Here is a 25,014-nt window from a genome sequence, read left to right on the forward strand (position 1 = left end):
TACCCAATTCCATGTCTAGTGTTTCTCTACCCAAGTTTGGTTTTTACATTGGGAAGCCTAAGATGTACATCAAGTTCTGTCCCTGCCCGAACATGCCCGAACATTCACCTTCGGCCAACCTCGGGTTTATTTATATATTTATATTTCTCTGTTTATTTTAATGTAGCTATACTAACTTAACTAATTATCCATAGTGTTTTAAAGTGTTTTAATGTAGCTAACCTAACCGACCACTTTTAATATTTGAATTCATTTACTTGCGCAAAAATAAAACAAATCCCGAGGTTGGCCGAAGGTGAATATTCGGGCGTGTTCGGGCAGGGACAGATTTTGGACATCTTAGGCTTCTCTTTTAACATTGGTCTATTTCTTAGCGAGAACCTTTTTTTTTATTGTTAATCGACACGGCTCGATTCGCTTATTTCCCTCCTAGCCGAGCATCCATGGCTCACGGTCGTGGAGGGGCGTGTCCGAATAACCGCTGTCCAATCATGAGCACGGTGCACGAGTACGAAGGTTTGCATTTTTAGCTTGCGACCAAACTAATCCGCGAAAATTTCCGAACCTACAGTTAACCGCAAAAGTATTCTTCTAGCTAGGTTGAGACGGGAATCATTAAAAATATTTATCATCACCCTAACTTAATGTTTCATGCAAGTCGTCAGTCAAACCTGCTTTTGATGAGAACTGAGCATTAACGTGTAATACGTATGTTATGTTGTCATGGAATAAAACTGTAAGACAAGTGTTCGTAAAAGTTGACGATAATATTACTGCAATAGCATTCGTTCACTTCGTTGACTGTGTCGAATCGGAATCGAGGTAGAAACTTATCTGGAGCACTGATTCAGTGTTAACTTTAATATCTGCGAGTAAGTAACCTCCTGCACGGTAGAATGAGCAAGACAAGAAAGATAACTGTTTTTAAAGGGAACGTATTATCTAACTACACCACGATAGCTCGTCTGGGATTAATAAAGCAAGAAGCGGACGACCAAGGAAGCAGACACGACGAGGAGATATAAGTAGTATGTGCAGTAAAACCGTCATGTTTTCTGGTCCTGCGCTTCGATCTGATGCAGAAGCTGCCACACGGTAAGATGTGTGTTGTACAGAGCTGGACTAGAGGAACGCATAAGCCGGAAGTAGCCCTTTATAAGCAAAGAAACTAAGAAAACTATGCTTGCTTTTGCAAAACAGTACGTTAGCGTGCCACCGGAGTTTTGGAGGCAGGTGTTATTTTACTGAAGAACACAAATTGTGTTTATTTTATTCATCGGCCAAACGACGGTGTGTGAAGAAAGAAGAACTAAGAGCTCCAGTGTAAGATCCTGCAGCCTACAGTCAAGTATGGTGGTGGAAGTATTGTGGTATGGGGGAGGGAGGATGTTATGTCGGCAGCTGGGACAGGTTAACTATCACGTAACACCTGCAACTATGGATAACTATGAAAGTATTAAAGCAGAACCCAAGGCTTAGCGTACTGAAACTGGACAATCATAGTTCCTATTACTTTCAACAAGATATTGATTGGAAGCATACCGCTTGGGTCGTTGATGAATGGCTGCTGTACGACACAGCTCACGTCCTGCAAACACCCCAGTCGCCAGACTTACACCCCATTAAGCACTCGTGAGATATAACAAAAAAAAAAAAAACATATACTGAGAAAAAAAATCGGATTACAAGTAAAGAATGTCTTTAAAAAGGTGTTTTGCCAAATAATGGAGCAAAATAGGCTCAAACATGACACAAAATCTTGCAGAATCAACGCCTAGATGACAAAAAATAGTGATCAATACAAAATGAAATGCCACCAAGCACTTGAACTACTGTGAGGAACTGAAATGTCCGTTTTTTTTACTGGACTACTACTTTAGCGTCGTCAATTTCTGCACGGGTTTCTATTTTGTTTGTTTGTTTATTTTCAGAGCTATTGAATTGTTTTTCTTTCATATTTGCGTGAACTACAATGTCCATAAAACCAGATAATTTGTATAAAAAAGCATTACCTTGCAGCACACACGCTATTCATGGTTCCTTTCATTATTATCAGTGATCATTGGACGAATACCTTTGCAACTAATTGTGCGTCTCGGGCTTAGTTATGCACATTTTCATCAAAACTCAATCTATAAGAATCAGTCAAGCAAAAATAAAAACGTTTTAAGTAAAAAGCACGTTATATTTGAATTATGTTGCATTTACATATTATTTCAATTTCCAGTTATCCAACAATTTGGAATTTTATTTTTGAAAAGCTCGACTTTGACGCCCCCGTAAGCCCCAAGGGAGCGTCGCAAACCGCGAACAACTGCCGGGAATTACCTGGTATAGTGTATCGCCATCCGACATATCAGAAAAATAGGCTACGGCACACAGTTCACCAAACCTCTCGGCAATCAACACGGGTATAAAACAAACAGGGCTTAAATTAAACAGCGAAAGAAAGGAATTTGCTTGAGAAAGCACAACTTTTGCGGCAAGTACGACAAAACATTATTTATTAATCTGAACCTCTGAAATCAAACTATTACAAGCATTAAAAGAATATAAGCATTCGCCGGTACATATTAACTAAATCGGGCCCGATGCTATAAACTATATATATATATATATATATATATATTCATACCCAGCACATGATAAGAAAATATAAAAAATCCCCTAAACTTAACATCAGTTACAATAGACACCTTATAGTGATTTAAAATCTCTGATAAACCAAGTTCGTGCTAGTTAACACCTTCCTTGTTATGCGACGTGTTCAATTGTTCGGGGGACGGGTACCCTTAAAACGTTCAACGCGAGTCTCTACCATTTGAATTTCATCATAAGTTTCAATTATTTACTTCACGTGTCCATATCATAAAGTTGTTAAATGTAGCTGGGGAAAAACAGACCTCCGACGTAGAATAACACTCTCAGGCTTGACGTAATTATTTCTGCCACCAATCTCTTGCAGCATAACCCCGTTGCACAAGGGGAATCACAAGGGAAGTCACTCACGTATTGGCTCGTCGTCTCCGTTGGATTAGCGAATCCTCGCTAAACCCCACTGGTCCTCAGGCCAGTCGGTGCTGACGGCCATACTCGCCGGAAGGAGCCTCGTTCCGTCGTGATAGTACCGCGACTCTCTTCTTGACGAGCTTTACAGCTACTCTTCCACACAGATACCAACGAGTTATTTTGCTGCCCAAGCCGGCCCCACACTCGCAAAAGTCTTTTTTTCTTTTTGCGAGTCCGCTTGCGCGGACCACCTCACACACCGGCCCGTCGTCCAGAACAGCTGATCGCCTGCCTCCCCTCCCTTCCTTCAAAGAAGGGAGGGGAAAAAGTCTGCCTCCCTCGCGCGCATGCGCGCTGTCATCGTGATTTGTTTCATTTTACCCCGATCACCACTTGTCCAACTTTGCTATGTCGCATTAATAATTAAAATAGTTTTAGACAAATATATAACTACATTATAAATATAACTAATAAACACAATTATTTAATGATATTCTCACTAACTGTTACCAGGTGCTCCCGGGCAACACTAGCGCGGAAAAACGTTACCAATATTTCAAAAATACCGCCGTACGGATAACACCAATACTCAAATAAACTATACTAAAAGAAAACTATAATATAAACTTCCTTTTAATTTCCTTGTAAAACGGTACCCCGAGAAAGGGGTACAATATCCCCCCAAAAAAAATTTTAAAAATAAAACTAAGGTTATAACAATTTCTTTGGGCAGGTACCAATAAAAACATAGAATAAAACATTTAAACACTTATAGAAGGAAATAAATCACAGCCTTAGAATCACAAACAGATTGCGGAAAATTTCTCAAAAACACGAGTCAAGAGACATGATAGAACACACACTGAATAGAGTGGTACCTCACTCCGAAAGCTAAACTAAACCTACCCCAAAATTAATGCAGTAAAAAAAATTTCAAAAACTTATAAATAACAAAAACTTAACAAAAACGTACGGCGTATACCATACAACCATACCACTATATGAGCACTCTTTACAATCTCTAAAACGTAATTACCAACAAGACTAAACCCTAATAACTTAGAAAACTACTTGTTAATTGCAAAAACGTACGGTATGTACCTTACACCTTACATTCCTGCCCCTTTTTTTCTTCTTCATCACGGGCTTTGAAACAAGACCTTTTTCCATGACCTCTCCTCCCACAGTAATCGCATACTAACCCCTTTCCCTTTTCCGGGCATTCTGCTTTAAAGTGACCTGGTTTTCCACACCTAAAACAGCTCCTAGACCCTTTCTGCCCCCCTTCCTCCAAGCCCTTAACATATTGGTTTGGAAGCCTACTACCACCCATGCGTTCAAAATCTGTCTTAGCACACCATAAATTATCAATATCAACTGCCCACGTAAATAATTTCCCAGTGCCCTTTGGTTTTCCTACAAAAGCACACTCCCTTCTCACGTCGGGGCGCATGTTTTCTACTACTATTTGCACCATATCTCCCTCGCTCAACCCGAGACCAAAAACTTTACTCATGCTACTCACATTCTGCACAAATTCTACCATGCTCTCGTGAGCTTTTTGGAACCGGTACACATGTTGTTTTTCAAGACGCAGTTTAACTCGTCGGGGGCACATATTTTCCCACAATAATTCCTTCGTTCTTTCCCAACTGCTATTTTCCACTGCACACTGACTCAAAACATTTCGGGCCACTCCCGAACACCTCCCTGCTAGGCATTTTATCAAATAGCTTTGGTCTTCAAAAAGTTCGACGTCAACCATTTTATCAACCTCACTACAAAAGGGTATTAACTGACTGGGGTCCCCCTCATGTAACACTGGCAAACCTTTAATGCTGTCCAAAATCACCTTTTTTTCTATTTGACCTAACAGGTCTATTTTCCCGTGAATCCCAGCTGGAGTCCTCGATATCCCTTCCGCGGAAATGACTCCTACCTCTCTTTCCTTCAAGAATTCGGAAAACGTTTTTCGTAACTCGTCAATACCCACCTCGGCGTTTACGGCTAAACCCGCAGCTTGAACATTGCTTAATAGCTCGGGCTTAGTCAGCTTATAGATACAGCTAACAGGCATCATTGAAATTACGCCAATACCAACCACAACCGCTATGCTTAGCCACAAGCAAATCCCAGTAGCAGAGTGGCGCATTTGACGCCCCCGTAAGCCCCAAGGGAGCGTCGCAAACCGCGAACAACTGCCGGGAATTACCTGGTATAGTGTATCGCCATCCGACATATCAGAAAAATAGGCTACGGCACACAGTTCACCGAACCTCTCGGCAATCAACACGGGTATAAAACAAACAGGGCTTAAATTAAACAGCGAAAGAAAGGAATTTGCTTGAGAAAGCACAACTTTTGCGGCAAGTACGACAAAACATTATTTATTAATCTGAACCTCTGAAATCAAACTATTACAAGCATTAAAAGAATATAAGCATTCGCCGGTACATATTAACTAAATCGGGCCCGATGCTATAAACTATATATATATATATATATTCATACCCAGCACATGATAAGGAAATATAAAAAATCCCCTAAACTTAACATCAGTTACAATAGACACCTTATAGTGATTTAAAATCTCTGATAAACCAAGTTCGAGCTAGTTAACACCTTCCTTGTTATGCGACGTGTTCAATTGTTCGGGGGACGGGTACCCTTAAAACGTTCAACGCGAGTCTCTACCATTTGAATTTCATCATAAGTTTCAATTATTTACTTCACGTGTCCATATCATAAAGTTGTTAAATGTAGCTGAGGAAAAACAGACCTCCGACGTAGAATAACACTCTCAGGCTTGACGTAATTATTTCTGCCACCAATCTCTTGCAGCATAACCCCGTTGCACAAGGGGAATCACAAGGGAAGTCACTTGCAAAAGTCATTTCCTTTAGTATAGTTTATTTGAGTATTGGTGTTATCCGTACGTTTTTCAGCGCTAGTGTCGCCCGGGAGCACCTGGTAACAGTTAGTGAGAATATCATTAAATAATTGTGTTTATTAGTTATATTTATAATGTAGTTATATATTTGTGTAAAACTATTTTAATTATTAATGCGACATAGCAAAGTTGGACAAGTGGTGATCGGGGTAAAATGAAACAAATCACGATGACAGCGCGCATGCGCGCGAGGGAGGCAGACTTTTTCCCCTCCCTTCTTTGAAGGAAGGGAGGGGAGGCAGGCGATCAGCTGTTCTGGACGACGGGCCGGTGTGTGAGGTGGTCCGCGCAAGCGGACTCGCAAAAAAAAATGACTTTTGCGAGTGTGGGGCCGGCTTGGGCAGCAAAATAACTCGTTGGTATCTGTGTGAAAGAGTAGCTGTAAAGCTCGTCAAGAAGAGAGTCGCGGTACTATCGCGGCGGAACGAGGCTCCTTCCGGCGAGTATGGCCGTCAGCACCGACTGGCCTGAGGACCAGTGGGGTTTAGCGAGGATTCGCTAATCCAACGGAGACGACGAGCCGATACATGAGTGACTTCCCTTGTGATTCCCCTTGTGCAACGGGGTTATGCAGCAAGAGATTGGTGGCAGAAATAATTACGTCAAGCCTGAGAGTGTTATTCTACGTCGGAGGTCTGTTTTTCCCCAGCTACATTTAACAACTTTATGATATGGACACGTGAAGTAAATAATTGAAACTTATGATGAAATTCAAATGGTAGAGACTCGCGTTGAACGTTTTAAGGGTACCCGTCCCCCGAACAATTGAACACGTCGCATAACAAGGAAGGTGTTAACTAGCTCGAACTTGGTTTATCAGAGATTTTAAATCACTATAAGGTGTCTATTGTAACTGATGTTAAGTTTAGGGGATTTTTTATATTTCCTTATCATGTGCTGGGTATGAATATATATATATATATATATATATATATATATATATATATATATATATATAGTTTATAGCATCGGGCCCGATTTAGTTAATATGTACCGGCGAATGCTTATATTCTTTTAATGCTTGTAATAGTTTGATTTCAGAGGTTCAGATTAATAAATAATGTTTTGTCGTACTTGCCGCAAAAGTTGTGCTTTCTCAAGCAAATTCCTTACTTTCGCTGTTTAATTTAAGCCCTGTTTGTTTTATACCCGTGTTGATTGCCGAGAGGTTTGGTGAACTGTGTGCCGTAGCCTATTTTTCTGATATGTCGGATGGCGATACACTATACCAGGTAATTCCCGGCAGTTGTTCGCGGTTTGCGACGCTCCCTTGGGGCTTACGGGGGCGTCAAATGCGAACAATTGTGTTTTAATTTTATTAGATGGTTTCAGTAAATTTTGTGTACTATTACCTATGCGGGACATGAAAAGCGCCAGGGTGATTTCCGCCTTAGTTGAGAGAGTCTGGAAGCTTTTTGGGGGACCCGAGCAATTGGTTTCAGATAATGCGAGTTATTTTAATAGTCACAGTTTCCAGCAGATGTGTTTTAGCTGGGGTATTAAACACGTAAACACTAGTCCACACTATCCGCAACCGAATTTAGTGGAAAGATTGAATAAGGGGGTGAAAGCAGTGTTAACGATTTTTCACCATGAACAGCATAGGAAGTGGGATGAGTCATTGGAATTTTTAAATCTTGGATTAAATATGACGCAACATGGAAGCACAGGTTACACCCCTGCTAGTGTATTTTTGGGACGAGAATTATGTCATCCCTTGTTGAACATATGGGGAATTGAGCCAACTAACTTTACAGTGTCTAGCCCCCGCCTTCTGGAGAAGGTTTGGACCGAGGTGTCAAAAAATCTGGGGAAAGCTCGCTCAAAGTTAGCCCAGAAATATAATAAGGGGAGAATAGCAAACCCTTATAGGGAAGGTCAAGAGGTGTTAATTTTTAGCCAGTGATAAGGGAAAATACCTTAGTGCTAAATTGAAATGTGCGTTTGCCGGGCCTTTTATAATTAGGAAGTTTTTAGGTCCAGTTACGGTGCTTCTAGAAGATGTGGAAAAAGGGAAGCTTGTGAAAAAAGCACATGTTAGCCACCTTAAACCTTATTCTAGGAAATCTTAAATAAGGTAATTTATAGTTTTCTAAGTTATTAGGGTTTAGTCTTGTTGGTAATTACGTTTTAGAGATTGTAAAGAGTGCTCATATAGTGGTATGGTTGTATGGTATACGCCGTACGTTTTTGTTATTTATAAGTTTTTGAAATTTTTTTTACTGCATTAATTTTGGGGTAGGTTTAGTTTAGCTTTCGGAGTGAGGTACCACTCTATTCAGTGTGTGTTCTGTCATGTCTCTTGACTCGTGTTTTTGAGAAATTTTCCGCAATCTGTTTGTGATTCTAAGGCTGTGATTTATTTCCTTCTATAAGTGTTTAAATGTTTTATTCTATGTTTTTATTGGTACCTGCCCAAAGAAATTGTTATTACCTTAGTTTTATTTTTAAAATTTTTTTGGGGGGGATATTGTACCCCTTTCTCGGGGTACCGTTTTACAAGGAAATTAAAAGGAAGTTTATATTATAGTTTTCCTTTAGTATAGTTTATTTGAGTATTGGTGTTATCCGTACGGCGGTATTTTTGAAATATTGGTAACGTTTTTCAGCGCTAGTGTCGCCCGGGAGCACCTGGTAACAGTTAGTGAGAATATCATTAAATAATTGTGTTTATTAGTTATATTTATAATGTAGTTATATATTTGTGTAAAGAAGGGAGGGGAAAAAGTCTGCCTCCCTCGCGCGCATGCGCGCTGTCATCGTGATTTGTTTCATTTTACCCCGATCACCACTTGTCCAACTTTGCTATGTCGCATTAATAATTAAAATAGTTTTACACAAATATATAACTACATTATAAATATAACTAATAAACACAATTATTTAATGATATTCTCACTAACTGTTACCAGGTGCTCCCGGGCGACACTAGCGCTGAAAAACGTTACCAATATTTCAAAAATACCGCCGTACGGATAACACCAATACTCAAATAAACTATACTAAAGGAAAACTATAATATAAACTTCCTTTTAATTTCCTTGTAAAACGGTACCCCGAGAAAGGGGTACAATTTCAGTGTGGATAAAAAGTTTTGACTACGCCGTCGTAAATGTTGAAATTTTGTGCTGCAGAATGTTTTATTTATTGTAACGTAAACCAAGTATTAAGAATAATAATGTCTCAAATAATATGTTAATCTATAAAGTATTTATCCTGCGAAAATGAGACGTTTTAGTTCCCTAACATTATACATTACCTCCACGGTAACAGCGGTCAGTTCTTTCAACACATAGTAACACTATAGTCACCCTTGATAACTCTTTAGGGCGAAAATGGGCGTAATTTGATCATGTGGGGGTAGTGATTTTTTGATGAGTTTCTTTCAATGCAGGAATTTAAAACTACTAGATGCATGGAGGAGTCCTATCGTGGAGATAACTGCGTGATACGTTACGTGTTGGCTTAAGATATTTTCCTTTTCACAATTTATATTCTGGAAAATAAAATCTGGCCGTTAGGAATGGTCGATTCCTAATTTTGTGGTCTGGTAAATTTCCAATTGGTACTCTTTCACACTCAAAAAGCACTCCGTTGCAGTTATTGTTCTTTAAACTATTAACAAATAAGATTTAAAATGTTAAAAATTAATATTTTCTCTTATATGTAACTAAATTTCCTTAAAAGTTAATTGCTCGAACTGATGGGTTAAAAATTTTAAGTATCGCCTTTAGCAGAAACCAACAATTTTGTTTTTATCGTTTTGTAACCATTTTGTCAGCAAAATTTTCCAATTGGAACACGAAATCAATGTCATGGGGTCCACTATACAATTATTTTCCTGTTTACGAAAAATGTTACAAAACTTTGCTGGCATCACTGACGCTGTTCTTGGAAGAGAATCATGTGAAATTCGGAAAACCGGTATCGTGTCCACGGAAAACTCCAAGCCACAAATTGCGGCCTGGTTAACTGTGTACAGATTACAGTCGAGGTTTAATACTGTAAAACTCGGCGTCCGGGATGGCGAGATAATGAACCAGCTCGCGTCTGTGAACTGAGTCATGTTGGAGGGCGGGCGCGAACCATCTTCCACTGCCCTGGTCTTCGCCAGCACGCCCGATAAGCGTCAAGGGGCGGTTGCGGGTAGAGTAAACATGGGAACCGTCCACTCACAAAACTCTAAATGGGATAGTTCAGTACAGAGGTGGCTTCCAGTATACAATGCGCAATCGTGTTTGTTGTCGTTATGCCATAAGAAAACGTTTGAAAAATTGTCCGAAAGTATTGCTGCAAGAGGTACGAGAATCTTTAGAGCAGCGAGGGGAGAAACTATTCTCATATACTGTCTGCTGGAGACGCACCACAACGCCGAACGTACAATAACGCCTAAAACCATAACGCCGAATGCCAAATTGACTACAACGCCGACAGCTAGAAAACTGCTGTGTACCACAACGCCGAATTACCATAACGCCGAAATACATTAACACCGAAAAATGTCATTGCACGACTGCCACAAAGGTTAGTTTTAGGTTAGGTTAGGTTAGGTTAGGTTAGGTTAGGTTAGGTTAGGTTAGGTTAGGTTAGGTTAGGTTAGGTTAGGTTAGGCTAGCCTAGGTTAGGTTAGGTTGTGGTACATTTTTCGGCGTTACTGTATTTCGGCGTTTTGGTACACAGCAGTTTTCTAGCTGTCGGCGTTGCGGTCAATTTGGCATTCGGCGTTATGGCATTCGGCGTTATGGCATTCGGCGTTATGGTATTCGGCGTTATTATACGTTCGGCGTTGTGGTATTTCGGCGTTGTTGTAACGACCCCTGTCTGCTCCTTGTCCCTGTTTATGTAATGTAAACGGTTAATGTTACACAGACATTCATTTTCGCGGTTGAATTCTACAAAATTAACAGTATCTGTTTCTGAGCACCAGCTCGCCAGCTTTCCTCTGCCGAACTTCACCGGTGAGTCGTGGAGTGAAAAAAGGCAGGGGTGGGGGAAGGAGGGTGGGCGTGCTCTTCCACTCGACTTTCCCAACTACCAGCTGTAGTACTCTCCCAAGTACTGTCCTAGCTGTCCACGCGAGGACAGTATACTTGCCCCAGACGCCGGCCCGTCTGCTCTGCACGTGCAGTCGCTACTTCACTGACGGCAACACGCTTTTGGAACTTATTTTTGACAAGGAATTTTATTAAAATAACTGCCCATCTTGTTAAAATTCATCAAACAGTTAATACTACCTCTCATAAAGTTTCCCTTTGGCTTTGTGAACTTTGGTTCGCGCCATCCACCGCAGATGGCAGCATCGGTTGTTACTCCATTCCCGTCACATAAGACTTCCTTCCATTCACGAGATTCACTCCTACCCAAATGCCGCATACAGAGAGCTAAGATGTCTGTAAAGTCAGTTTACGGACGATAATTTTACGTTTTAACGTCATAAGAAAACATTGATGAAAAATTGCATACTTTTTTTAATTTTCAAATATTATTTACAGTTTTTTTTTTGCAAATTTAATTTAAATAATTTGTTTAAATATAATCACGAACAATTAGTTTAAAAGACCACCTTAACCTGTTTGATATTATATAAGATTTTCTCGCACGGTGGTTGGCCGGTTCTTGCACGCTCGGCTCAGGCGGAACGTGACAATTTTTCGTGTAGCCGGCGTTCATCGATTTATAAGGCGTTATCACGTCAAAAAAAAAAACGTATTTGAAACGTTGATGGAGTGACCTCACACAGAAGTACACTCGTGTAGCCTCCCACGCTACTACGCCGCTGCTCAAAGCGGTCGCCTTTGACGTCAGCGGGCAATTTCCGCGGCCCTGGCGGCTCTAAGTGCCACCTTCCAGCCGCGGCAGTAAGTAGTTCGTGCCGTTGCCGCTTTGAGCGTGGTAACCACCCGCGCTGTTTCCGCCGCGGAGGTAATTAGTAAGCCAAGTTGGTGTGGGCAATCTTTGTCACGTTAATACTTGAAAAGCCAGAAGGAGAAAGACAATCCTTTCCTATCTGGATAGCAAAACAATCCTTGGCTTTAATGCTATATTTAAAGCTTATTCCTTGCAGATGTGTAATTCACTTCATGATGGCATTTTTATCAAGGAGGTATAAGTCTACCTTCTTACCTCTATAGCTAATATGCTATAAACTTGTTAAATAGCTTCGCTAGGAAGAATCGTTAATATGCCATGATGTAGTGAATACTGCTAAACAAACATAATATCATCTTTCAGAAATTAGTGTTAACTTCATTACAACCAAAAATAATGTTTTGCAATGCAGATAGAAAAGGGTGTGGGGAGTGCTCCCGTTTCGACTTCAAGCATTAACATGGCAAAGATTGTACACGCCAAAAACCTTCTTATCTCCGTGGTTATTATTCTTCTTAGCATGTACCTTTCAAGAAATTAAAAAAAAAAAAAAAATATTTGAACTCCTTTATACAGCTACGATTTGTTTTTCTACCCAACCGCTAACCAGTTGACTTCAACCTCACAACAGACAACCATTCATCCACGATCTTTTATAAAGCCCCAAAGGAAAGAAATCGCATGACGTTACGTCAGGTGCACGTGGAGGCCAGCGAAAAAGATCTCAGTCGTCTCGACCATTACGACCAATCCAATGGTCAGAAACTTCAACGTTCAACCACTCTCGTGCACAGAGATTCCAATGGGGAGGGGCTCCATCCTGTTGCCAAATAAAGTATACAGGTTCACCCTTCACTAATCGCCATTTTGCGTAGGTGGCGCTGCAAGCGAGAACACAACAAAGCAGTACTCGCGCATGCGTTCATCTAAAACTGGTTTGAGTTAACTCTTTAGTTTGTGGCCTTGAACCAACACTCTAATAGCGCTTACAGTTAGTGATATTAAAAATTTATAACAGGGAAATTATTTCCTGGTGTACAAACTGCATGGCACGGATAGTCCACAGTTGAAAAATTAAATACTCCTACATCTGGCCCCTGAGAGTTAAATCAGCGTACGGCAATGTATGTATCTACATTCTTTACGTGACCATACAGGTATCAGGCGTAAAACTTATTCGCGTGAGTGTGGCAACACTGGCGAGCAGGCATCGGAGCAACTGCGGGATGTTTGCCCTGGACGCGGGCTCGCTAACACGCCGAGCAAATGTCGGGTGCCGAAACCCGGCGACTCGAAAAACACGGGCGCGTCTCTGCCCAGACGCCACAGCCTTCGCGATGTTCGCCCCCTTGAGCTCGAGGCTGGAATCGCTATTGCGCGACGGCGGCGACACGGAAACGTCTTGACCAATCACGTGCGAGACATCGCGGCCACCCTGCAAACCAGGTACAAGGGTCCGCCGGCGTCCCGATCTGTGCAGGGATTCACGTCTAGGGTAAGGCATGAATGTAAATTTTCATTTCTATTAATTAGTCACTACTCTGTCGTAAGATCAAAAAATTGTAATATAAAAATTAAATTACAACATTGAAACAAATGTCTTTAAATACATCAACATTCAAAATATATTTAAAAAAAAACGTGAGTTAAGACACGTTTTGGGTAGCCACCTCCCAGTGTGACAGCTGTTATTGCTGATTGGCGGCCTGTCGGCCGTGCTGGGATTGGGCGTCAAGGAGGAGGCAGGGCGGAGCAAGGTCGCGCGGGTGGGAGACATCATCCGCCCCTCAGAGCTCGGAGAGTTGGCCGCTCGGACAAGTGGTCACTCGGACAAGTGGTCCTTCGGACAAAAGGAGCTCGGACAAGTGGTCATTCGGAGAAGTGGACACTCGGACAAATGGTATACACCCGTGCAGACCAACGTCGTTATTGTTGAGCAACCAACAAACAAAATTCCACAAAAAAATTCTACCTTCTGTTTCTTAAGGTCCATACCCACCTTTGGTCCCAAAGTTCAGACTTCAGTCAGGGGCGGGGGAGAGAGGGAAAGAAAAAAAAATCATTTTTTTTAAGGTTGTCAGATGATTTAGTTTAGTTTTCGTTATCACAGAAATTTTTTTTCTTTACCGTAGGTGGATAATGCAAGAGTATGTATAACGAATTTACGTTTATTAAGGTTGGTAGATATAGTCGGTTTACAGACGATAGTTTAACGTGACAACGTCATAACAAAACATTGATTAAATGATTGCATACTTTTATGAATAAAATTGAATCATTTTTATTTTAATAATAAAAGAATAAATACTTGAAATTACACTAGTAATCAGATTTTTAAAATGCAAGAATAATTAACCTTTATTGCCGAAATTGTTGTAGTAATAAGCAATGAAAACCACATTAACATTTCACTTCACTTTATAAACAGTCGACGAAACAGTTCATGTGTAGATGGCTTGTAATTAATTTTAAAAACTGGCGTTTAGCTATAAAGTTTAAATATAATTATGAACATGTTTTAATATAAATAAACGGTAATCAAATATCTATCATCAATTATACGAATCACCATAATTCTTTAGTCAATTGTAACATAACCTATTATTACTGCACTCGCCGACAGCGTAACGGAACAATGAGCGTAACGGGACACAGCTCAACGGAACAATGAGCGTAACGGGACACTGCGCAACGGAACAAAGAGCGTAACGGGACACAGCGTAACGGAACAATGTGCGTAACGGGACACTTTTTCGTGCGTGCAGCCGGCGTTCATCGAATTATTAGACGTTGTCACGTCAAAATACCAACAAAAATATCTAATCTTGTAAAAACAAGCTCACTCACAAACTATATCAATGCAAAAAAAAATTTTCAGTGAACATAAAGAAGCGTTTGCTCTCACGCAGACAGGTGCATTTTCACTATTTGTTATTTTATCACATTAAATTTGGGTATAATATATGGGAATATGTTATTTTATCATATTACATTTTACATTGGCAGAATATATGAAAAATTGGATTAAATTTCAAAATGTGTCACGAATAGTAAACGGAAGCGTGATGATACGAAAGTTTCTATTAACAAATACCAAGATATGCAAGTATTTGATTAACGTGCGAAAACTTACATACGCTGTGTTTATTTACAGATTCGACTCGTGATATTGAATAGCGCGGGATCGTAGTGAAAGTTATTATAATTTTCTAGAGTGTTTTATGACCTGACAACGTCTAATAAATCGATGAACGTCGGCTGCACGCACGAAAAAAAGTCCCGTTACGCACATTGTTCCGTTTCGCTGTGTCCCGTTACGCTAATTTTATATTGCTCTTTGCTAACCTGAACCTCCTAGCATTGCGACCGAGTCCGTGGCGTAATTCTGTTTTCATGCATTTCAATGTAACAATTTCATTGCTCTTTGCTAACCCGTTCCTCCTAGCATTGCTGCAGACTGCATTTTGGTGTTGGGTAAGCCATTTTCCTTCACATCATCCTTGAAACACTCCCATTCGTTTCCTACTTTTCCTATCATCGTCCTATCCTTAACAGAATAACACAGATTGGAAGAAGTTAAATAGCAAACATGTATAAAAGTTATAGTTAAAATAATCTCTTCGTTAAAGTAATAAACATATTTGAATTAATGAGTGCAAATAAAAGTAAATTTATCAATTAATTTGTAGATTTCATTTCACTCCTCATTTGTATCCATAAAATAGCGATAATTCAATAAAAATGATTCAATTTTATTCATAAAAGTATGCAATCATTTCATCAATGTTTTTTATGACGTCACGTTTAACTATCGTCCGTAAACCGACTTTACAGAGAACCGATCTTTTTTTGTGATATCTATTTATTTACTGTGGAAAATGTATATCATTTTGTCGAGCGACGAAACGTATGATATAAATACGATCACTCTGCCACCTATACTAGGACGTGGAATTATCTCGACCTCCAAGCACCAGCATCTGTTGCAGTATGCAAACACACTGGGACCAGCAGCGCACCCCAAGAACCAGGCTATTGCAATAAACAAGAAAATTCCCAGGAAGTTTCTTCCAAGAAATTTCCTTCTCGACGCAAGCTTCCAGTAAAAAGAAAAGATCAGGTTACAAACATAGAAAAGTTAAGTCTTGATTTGCGATTTCCTGGAACGATCTGCAACTCCAACAACAAGCCACTCTCAGGCAATGGATACCTGATGACGTCAGGTTGTTTTTACGTCACAGCCACTATACATGGGGCATAGTCGTGAAGAGAATCTTGGATAAGAAAAAAGAAGAAAACAAAGGATTTTACAGTTGAAACCCACGAAAATATTTCAAAACTGCTCAAAATTTAATATAGCTGTTAGGTGTGAACGTATAACAATTTTGTATAGTTTAAATGCTAGACCAGTTAATCGAAAAAAACACTATCTTACCGGGCACCAAAAAAATGCCACTTGATCACAGAAATCCGATTTTAACCAGCGACAGACAGAAAATAAGTGAAATACAGCGTGTAAGTCTTGTTTATTTTATACCTTTCGGTTACCCGACATTTTCATAACAATTTATACGAAAACCTGACGGTTAAGCGAATGGTGGTGAATTTGGTCTCAAGAGGAACGTTTATCATACATCCACGCAAAGTCACAGCAGGACGAATAAATTTTTTTGTTATATTAAGTTATCTCCTTGGTGGCGAAAAACTAATTTAATCGATGCGAAAATACTTAATGCAGTTTTGTAATAAACCGTCGTGTAATAAATAAAGGAGTAAGAGGTGCAAAAACTCATTGTATTAAACACCACAAAATTATTTATACCTAAATAGAGTGAATTTTCACTGGTTTGTTTGCCTGATAATAGCTTATACATAACTTCTCCTAATAAATTAATGTAGTTATCGTCGCCTGAGAATTGGAGTGTTCTATGTCCATTGAAGTCGGAACTGAGATATAAGCATTTGAAATTCAAATAACTATGAATATCATGCATGACATAGAACAAAATAATATTGGTTTTAAATTAAGAACAAACATTTTTATGTGCGTAGACGTGTGTGGATATAGTACAAATGAATACTAATATTAATTTCGTGTCCATAGCATAAAAAAACCCTAAAAAGTGGACTTAGAACACTCCAATTCTCAGGCGGCGTTATGTCAGCAACATATTTTGAAAACTACTATCTAGCGGACGGGCCCATAACTACTTCAAAAAACTAGGTCTCAGTCTCGGCTTTGAATATATATACTGTATAGAAGTCGCCAGCCCAGGTTAAAAATTCTAATACGGTTTTGAGGTAGTTGGTTAATTCACCGCCGCAATCGCCACCATCTCTAGGACATCGACTTGTGGTGGTCCCTAGCGGACAAGTGTCGTACTCTTCAAGCACCCCTTCCCACTCCTGTTGAACGACGTTGAGCTGCAGAGAATGATGGATGAGGGGTGCGGGGAATGACAGCGGGCGACAGTGCTGAGCTCTAACATATAAATAACAACTAAGACGATACAGGGCGTTACGGCAGCGCACTGCAGCGGTGAAGTTCCCAAGCTGCTCATTATACGCTTATGAAAAACGTAGAGTAAATCCTATCCACTCGCGACTTCTATACAGTATATATATTCAAAGGTCTCGGTAATTAGAGTTTCTCCCCCGTGGACTGACTGACGACAGGGCACAGCGAGACTCGAGGCGGCGAGGGCCACAAACAGCGCTTGTGTCGCCGCAGACAGGAAGCTCGCGGCACGTCCTTGGAGACACGCGTGACGCGGCTGCGGGGTTTCTCCGGCTCGTACCACGTCCTTGGGCGCGTTCGGCCCCCGGGTCGGCGCACCGTCTCGGGACAAGAGCGCAGCCCCCCTCTCGACCTAACTACTGGAGCGACGGAACTAGAACAATCTACCAGGTGACACCTCGCACCTCACCTTTCATGTCTTTTCAAAAAAAAAAAATTAATTGTTATTTTTTTTAACGCAAGTTGTAGTGATACTTGTTAATTTGGTAAAAATTTACAGTATCTGCTTACTTTATTTTAATACGTGACGTTGAAATACAGTTAGATATGTTTCACAGGAAAAAAAAATTAATGCTCCCTGGAACATTCTCTCTCAAATTTTCAAACATATTTGCGTCACAACAAAGAAATTACTTTATTTTATTTTGCGATACAACTGGATACGATTATCATTGTTTTAACCTCTGTTTTAATGTCGTCAGAAATGCGTTAAAACAGCTTTATAGGGAGACGCTATTATTATTTTTAAATCTTCAGACGTGCCGTTAAAGGTGGAAAGGGGGTATTCCACACCACGCCAAAAACCCTTCCGTCATTCGCGCCTCATTGAACCCCGCGCTGGGAAAGCTCAAGCTACTGGGACGTGTCCGTTGGTCGGTCATCGAGAGTCCTCTAGAGTCATCAGGAGTCATCAGGAGTCATCAGGAGTCATCGAGAGTCATCGAGAGTCATCGAGAGTCATCGAGAGTCATCGAGAGTCATCGAGAGTCATCGAGAGTCATCGAGAGTCATCGAGAGTCATCGAGAGTCATCGAGAGTCATCGAGAGTCATCAGGAGTCATCAGGAGTCATCAGGAGACATCAGGAGACATCAGGAGACATCAGGAGACATCGAGAGTCATCGAGAGTCATCGAGAGTCATCGAGAGTCATCGAGAGTCATCGAGTCATCGAGAGTCATCGAGAGTCATCGAGAGTCATCGAGAGTCATCAGGAGACATCAGGAGACATCAGGAGTCATCAGGAGACATCAGGAGACATCAGGAGACATCAGGAGACATCAGGAGACATCAGGAGACATCAGGAGACATCAGGAGACATCAGTAGACATCAGGAGACATCAGGAGTCATCAGGAGTCATCAGGAGTCATCAGGAGTCATCAGGAGACATCAGGAGTCATCAGGAGACATCAGGAGTCATCAGGAGACATCAGGAGACATCAGGAGTCATCAGGAGTCATCAGGAGACATCAGGAGACATCAGGAGTCATCAGGAGACATCAGGAGTCATCAGGAGTCGTCAGGAGTCGTCAGGAGTCGTCAGGAGTCGTCAGGAGTCGTCAGGAGTCGTCAGGAGTCGTCAGGAGTCATCGAGAGTCATCGAGTCTCATCGAGAGTCATCGAGAGTCATCGAGAGTCATCGAGAGTCATCGAGAGTCATCGAGAGTCATCGAGAGTCATCGAGAGTCATCAGGAGTCATCAGGAGTCATCAGGAGTCATCAGGAGTCATCAGGAGACATCAGGAGTCATCAGGAGTCATCAGGAGTCATCAGGAGTCATCAGGAGACATCAGGAGTCATCAGGAGACATCAGGAGACATCAGGAGTCATCAGGAGTCATCAGGAGACATCAGGAGTCATCAGGAGTCATCAGGAGTCAACAGGAGTCAACAGGAGTCAACAGGAGTCAACAGGAGTCAACAGGAGTCATCAGGAGTCATCAGGAGTCATCAGGAGTCATCAGGAGTCATCAGGAGTCATCAGGAGTCATCAGGAGTCATCAGGAGTCATCAGGAGTCATCAGGAGACATCAGGAGTCATCAGGAGTCATCAGGAGTCATCAGGAGTCATCAGGAGTCATCAGGAGTCATCAGGAGTCATCAGGAGTCATAAGGAGTCATAAGGAGTCATAAGGAGTCCTCGAGAGTCATCAGGAGTCATCAGGAGTCATCAGGAGACATCAGGAGACATCAGGAGTCATCAGGAGTCATCAGGAGACATCAGGAGTCATCAGGAGACATCAGGAGTCATCAGGAGACATCAGGAGACATCAGGAGTCATCAGGAGTCATCAGGAGTCATCAGGAGACATCAGGAGTCATCAGGAGACATCAGGAGTCATCAGGAGTCATCAGGAGTCATCAGGAGACATCAGGAGACATCAGGAGTCATCAGGAGTCATCAGGAGTCATCAGGAGTCATCAGGAGTCATCAGGAGTCATCAGGAGTCATCAGGAGTCATCAGGAGTCATCAGGAGTCATAAGGAGTCCTCGAGAGTCATCAGGAGACATCAGGAGTCATCAGGAGACATCAGGAGACATCAGGAGTCATCAGGAGACATCAGGAGTCATCAGGAGACATCAGGAGTCATCAGGAGACATCAGGAGACATCAGTAGACATCAGGAGACATCAGTAGACATCAGGAGTCATCAGGAGACATCAGGAGTCATCAGGAGACATCAGGAGTCATCAGGAGACATCAGGAGACATCAGTAGACATCAGGAGACATCAGTAGACATCAGGAGTCATCAGGAGACATCAGGAGTCATCAGGAGACATCAGGAGTCATCAGGAGTCATCAGGAGACATCAGTAGACATCAGGAGACATCAGGAGTCATCAGGAGTCATCAGGAGTCATCAGGAGACATCAGGAGTCATCAGGAGTCATCAGGAGACATCAGGAGACATCAGGAGACATCAGGAGTCATCAGGAGTCATCAGGAGACATCAGGAGACATCAGGAGTCATCAGGAGTCATCAGGAGACATCAGGAGTCATCAGGAGACATCAGGAGTCATCAGGAGACATCAGTAGACATCAGGAGACATCAGTAGACATCAGGAGACATCAGGAGTCATCAGGAGACATCAGTAGACATCAGGAGACATCAGGAGTCATCAGGAGACATCAGGAGACATCAGTAGACATCAGTAGACATCAGGAGTCATCAGGAGACATCAGGAGTCATCAGGAGTCATCAGGAGTCATCAGGAGACATCAGGAGTCATCAGGAGACATCAGGAGTCATCAGGAGACATCAGTAGACATCAGGAGTCATCAGGAGTCATCAGGAGACATCAGGAGTCATCAGGAGACATCAGGAGTCATCAGGAGTCATCAGGAGTCATCAGGAGTCATCGAGAGTCATCAGGAGTCATCTAGAGTGTCCTTGTGAGTGCAGAGAAGAGTCCTGGAGGACCATGACACACGGGCGGGAGTCGCTGGGGTACAGAGACCTGGTCACGGGCGAGGGCGCACCCACGGGAAGTGGCCAGCAGTTTGAAACTAAATCCCATTTTAACCAGCGACAGACAGAACCCGTCGCAGGCTACCCCGCATGATAAGGCGTACAGACTTCGGCCTGAGACGCACCTAACTCGCACCTCTCCCAACTCAGTAGTTGAACGCTCTCCAAGAACGCGCTCAGTAGCGGGTCGTACATGTCATGTTGCCTTCGACAGGTGGTCGTCAGCAATGCCGCTAAATGCCATGTCACACCGTCAAATATTTGTCTCCAACTGTATGTGACAGATGTTGCGTATTGGATGGAAAATAGCCTCCAATTTTTTTCATAAAATAAATTTGGACAGATGACTGAAAATATGTATTAATTAAATCATCCCATACTATCAAAGTTTATTTTTGGTCCGAGCTATCTCAAGTTTTTCAATTTTAATCTCATTGCTAGATGGAATTTTTGAACTTGCTATGCTATTTTTGCATATACATATATATATAATATTTATAAATTTAACTCACGATAATATTCGTTACATAATAGAAATGTTAATTTTTTTAAAGTTATAGAAACATAAATTCCTTTTAACACATAAAATTATTTCGTTTAAGACATTCATATTATTATTTTAGCTATTTCACATTTAAAAACCTCTTTAACCACCCATGCGTTCGCCATTTTAAGGAGATTAGATGTAACGAAAAATAATGTATTTTCAGTTTTCTACAGGCACAGTTTAGATTGGCTGATAGCATTCAAAATTCCAACATATTGTAGATGATAAACAACTACGACTAGAGGTCTCTTCGACATCTTGGCAACACATCCGCAACGTTTCCCACCGGCGACAAATCAACTGCCGTGAGCCAGACGGGGATCGAACCCCGGATCACTCGACCGACCAACCACGCCGGCCCTCTCCCCGCACGAGAGCACGACAAAACAAAACACGCTCGTCCGCGCTCGAGACGGAACCAGAACGACCTCTTCTCAGGTGCCAGGCACTATCGAGAACTGGTCACCAGCTACCGGCAAGCGGCGGGGAACCTCAATGTCAGACCTCGAGAAGATGCCAAGGAAAACTGGTTGTCTGTAAAGTCGGTTTACGGACGATAGTTTAACGTGACAACGCCATAACATAACATTGATGACATGATTGCATACTTTTATTAATAAAATTGAATCATTTTTATTGAATTATCACTATTTTGTATGGATACAACGAAGGAGTGAAATGAAATCTACAATTTAATTGATCAATTTACTTTTATTTGCACTCATTAATTCAAATGTGTTTATTTCTTTAACGAAGAGATTATTTTAACTATAACTTTTATACATGTTTGCTATTTAACTTCTTCCCATCTGTGATAATTCTGTTAAGGATAGGACAATGATAGGAAAAGTAGGAAACGAATGGGAGTGTTTCAAGTTTAATGGCCTCGAAAAAGTCAAATCGATGGTTGTTCCAATCGAGTGGAAGAGAGATGATGCGGCGCAAGCGTACAATGAGCCTAACGGGACACGGCGTATCGGGACAATGTGCGTAACGGGACACTTTTTCGTGCGTGCAGCCGGCGTTCATCGATTTATTAGACGTTGTCACGCTTTATCCGTCGCACTGAATTATCGTCACGTTATTAAAGTCTGACTGCGAAGGAAGAACTTTTATAACAGTCCAGTTACGTACTTCAACTATTATCGATTAATTAATTCTTCTGGCTTTCAAGGTTTCGCCACGTCGCAGTGGTGGAGTGTAACGACATTTCTCCCTAAATTAAAGCAGGCATCTCCAGTGTTGAGACTCAACTGAGAGCTGAAAGTGGGTAGGGGGTTTATGTACATTTGCATTACAGGCAGGGGTCCTTTTCAGGTAGTACGAGTCCACCCGAAGAAAAATTCATGGGAGATGCCTGTTGCAGTGCATAGCGAAACGTATAAACACATCAACATCAGAAGCCAAGATAGTTTTTCAGACAATGGCAACGAAATTCTGTAATAATCTTTTTTTTGTTTTAGGTAGCTATGCATACATCTGATATATTATTACCGGTTTAAAAAAATTAATGTCATGTTGATATATTTTCTGACTTTTTAGTTGTAAACTTCAGTTTGGCTTTATTTGAATTTCACTTATTGAATTCGTATTTTATTAATTTACTATTTGAAGTACCAGGTCAATCATGCAGGACATATAATTGAAAGACGGGATTTTTTTTTTATCTTTAACGCCCCCGCAACCCCCCCTTGGGAAACGATTTTCGTAAGATCCTTTATTAACGGGTGTGTATGAAGCAAAATAAATTTACGTGCCAAATTTCAAGTTTGTAGGTCTTATAGTTCCGGTGAGTTCATGATGAGTGAATAAGTGAGTGGCACTTCGTTTCATAGAAACTTTACCAATCCTTTTCATTCCTTTAAAGAAGGAATATCAAAAAATTCCTCCTTAATAGATCCCTAGGACACTCAAGGAATATTTCCTCTAAATTTAAAATCTTTCGGGTCCACCTTTAAGCTATGTGCGCTGTCTTGTCAGTCAGTGTTAAAGAGTTTTATTGCGTAGATTTTGGTTTCACGTCTCGTCAGCAATTAGATCATTGGAGACTGGAAATCGCTACACAAGTAAAGGAAATCAAGGAATGGATTGGTAAAGACTATTTATTGTAAGAAGCCATTCCAAACATTTTCCTGGCGAAATCTTGGGAAAACATGGAAAATCAAAATCTGTGAGGTACGAGAATCCAACGTTTTACCGTTCCCTCCTATCTCCACAATATTTGAAGACGCGATGCGGTCTGCAGTAAGTATGCCTAACGTTCCTTTCGTCGCCAAGGTTGTCGGTTAGAGTAAAGGTTGAAAGATCAAGGGTGAAAACCGCCGGTGATTCCAAGGTCATCAACGCATCACTTTCCGCTGTAGCATGAATATATTCGATGACGGGGAAATTCTGCCAATAGACTCAAACCTCACGTCTCAGACATGCTTACAAACAAAAAAATTGGTTGTCTGTAAAGTCGGTTTACGGACGATAGTTTAACGTGACGTCATAACAAAACATTGATGAAATGATTGCATACTTTTACGAATAAAATTGAATCATTTTTATTGAATTATCACTATTCTGTATGGATACAAAGAAGGAGTGAAATGAAATCTACAATTTAATTGATAAATTTACTTTCATTTGCACTCATTAATTCAAATATGTTTATTACTTTAACGAAGAGATTATTTTAACTATAACTTTTATACATGTTTGCTATTTAACTTCTTCCAATCTGTGTTATTCTGTTAAGGATAGGACGATGATAGGAAAAGTAGGAAACGAATGGGAGTTTTTCAAGTTTAATGTGCCTCGAAAAAGTCAAATGGATGGTTGTTCCAATCGAGGGGAAGAGAGATAGATGCGGCGCAAGCGTACAATGAGCGTAACGGGACACAGCGTAATGGGACACAGCGTAATGGGACACTTTTTCGTGCGTACAGCCGGCGTTCATCGATTAGACGTTGTCACGTCAAAAAAAAATTAAAGGCTGACAGCCGCCTGTACACTGTTAACATTTTTCACCTTAAACTTACGAAGAACGCTGGTTACAGATCATTCAAATATTGTCGTAAATGTACGGCTATCTTCGTAAATATACAGGTAATAAGTTTAATGTGAACGTGATTCCACAAAAAATAACCTTCGCATATTAGTAACACATTCTAAAACTTGGTAAGACTCATGCTAAAACACTCTTATTTCTTCTACCCTAAATCCAGAACTCTGAAGTCGAAATAGAGCATGGTTTCTACGACGATGCAGTTATCTGAAATTGCAAATCTCTCTTTGTTTATTTTAGCTGAATTCTTCGTTGAAAAGCTCGTAAGTTTACTGTTATTTCCAAAAGCGTAGTCTCGTGTGAACTTGGCAGAAATTTAAAAGCAGCATCGAAAGTTTTTTTTATTACTAACCAGTACCCAGCATTTTTTTTAAAAATCTTAAATTTTAAAATAAGCGATAAACTAAATTAAGTTTTCTCCACCTTTCATTTAGAAAAAAAATAAATAAATTTTATGAAAATAATCCCCGCTCTCAATTAAAATTGAAAACGACTTGTATGACTGCAGCCCATAGTAAGGATCCAGTCGAAATGAACGATAAACGTTATGCGCATGAAAATTACCCGGCTGTTAAATAATTTACTGTTTGAGACCTACCTACTGT

General features: G+C 40.9%; 1 protein-coding gene across 1 annotated transcript in view; it reads right to left on the reverse strand.

Annotated features, from left to right (window-relative positions):
- LOC134530204 (serine protease Hayan-like) overlaps positions 1–25,014 on the reverse strand; it is a 78,843-nt gene that overhangs the window by 27,419 nt on the left and 26,410 nt on the right. The gene's annotated exons all lie outside the window — the stretch shown is intronic.

This window comes from Bacillus rossius, chromosome 3 (genome assembly GCF_032445375.1).
Source record: "Bacillus rossius redtenbacheri isolate Brsri chromosome 3, Brsri_v3, whole genome shotgun sequence".
NCBI lineage: Eukaryota > Metazoa > Arthropoda > Insecta > Phasmatodea > Bacillidae > Bacillus > Bacillus rossius.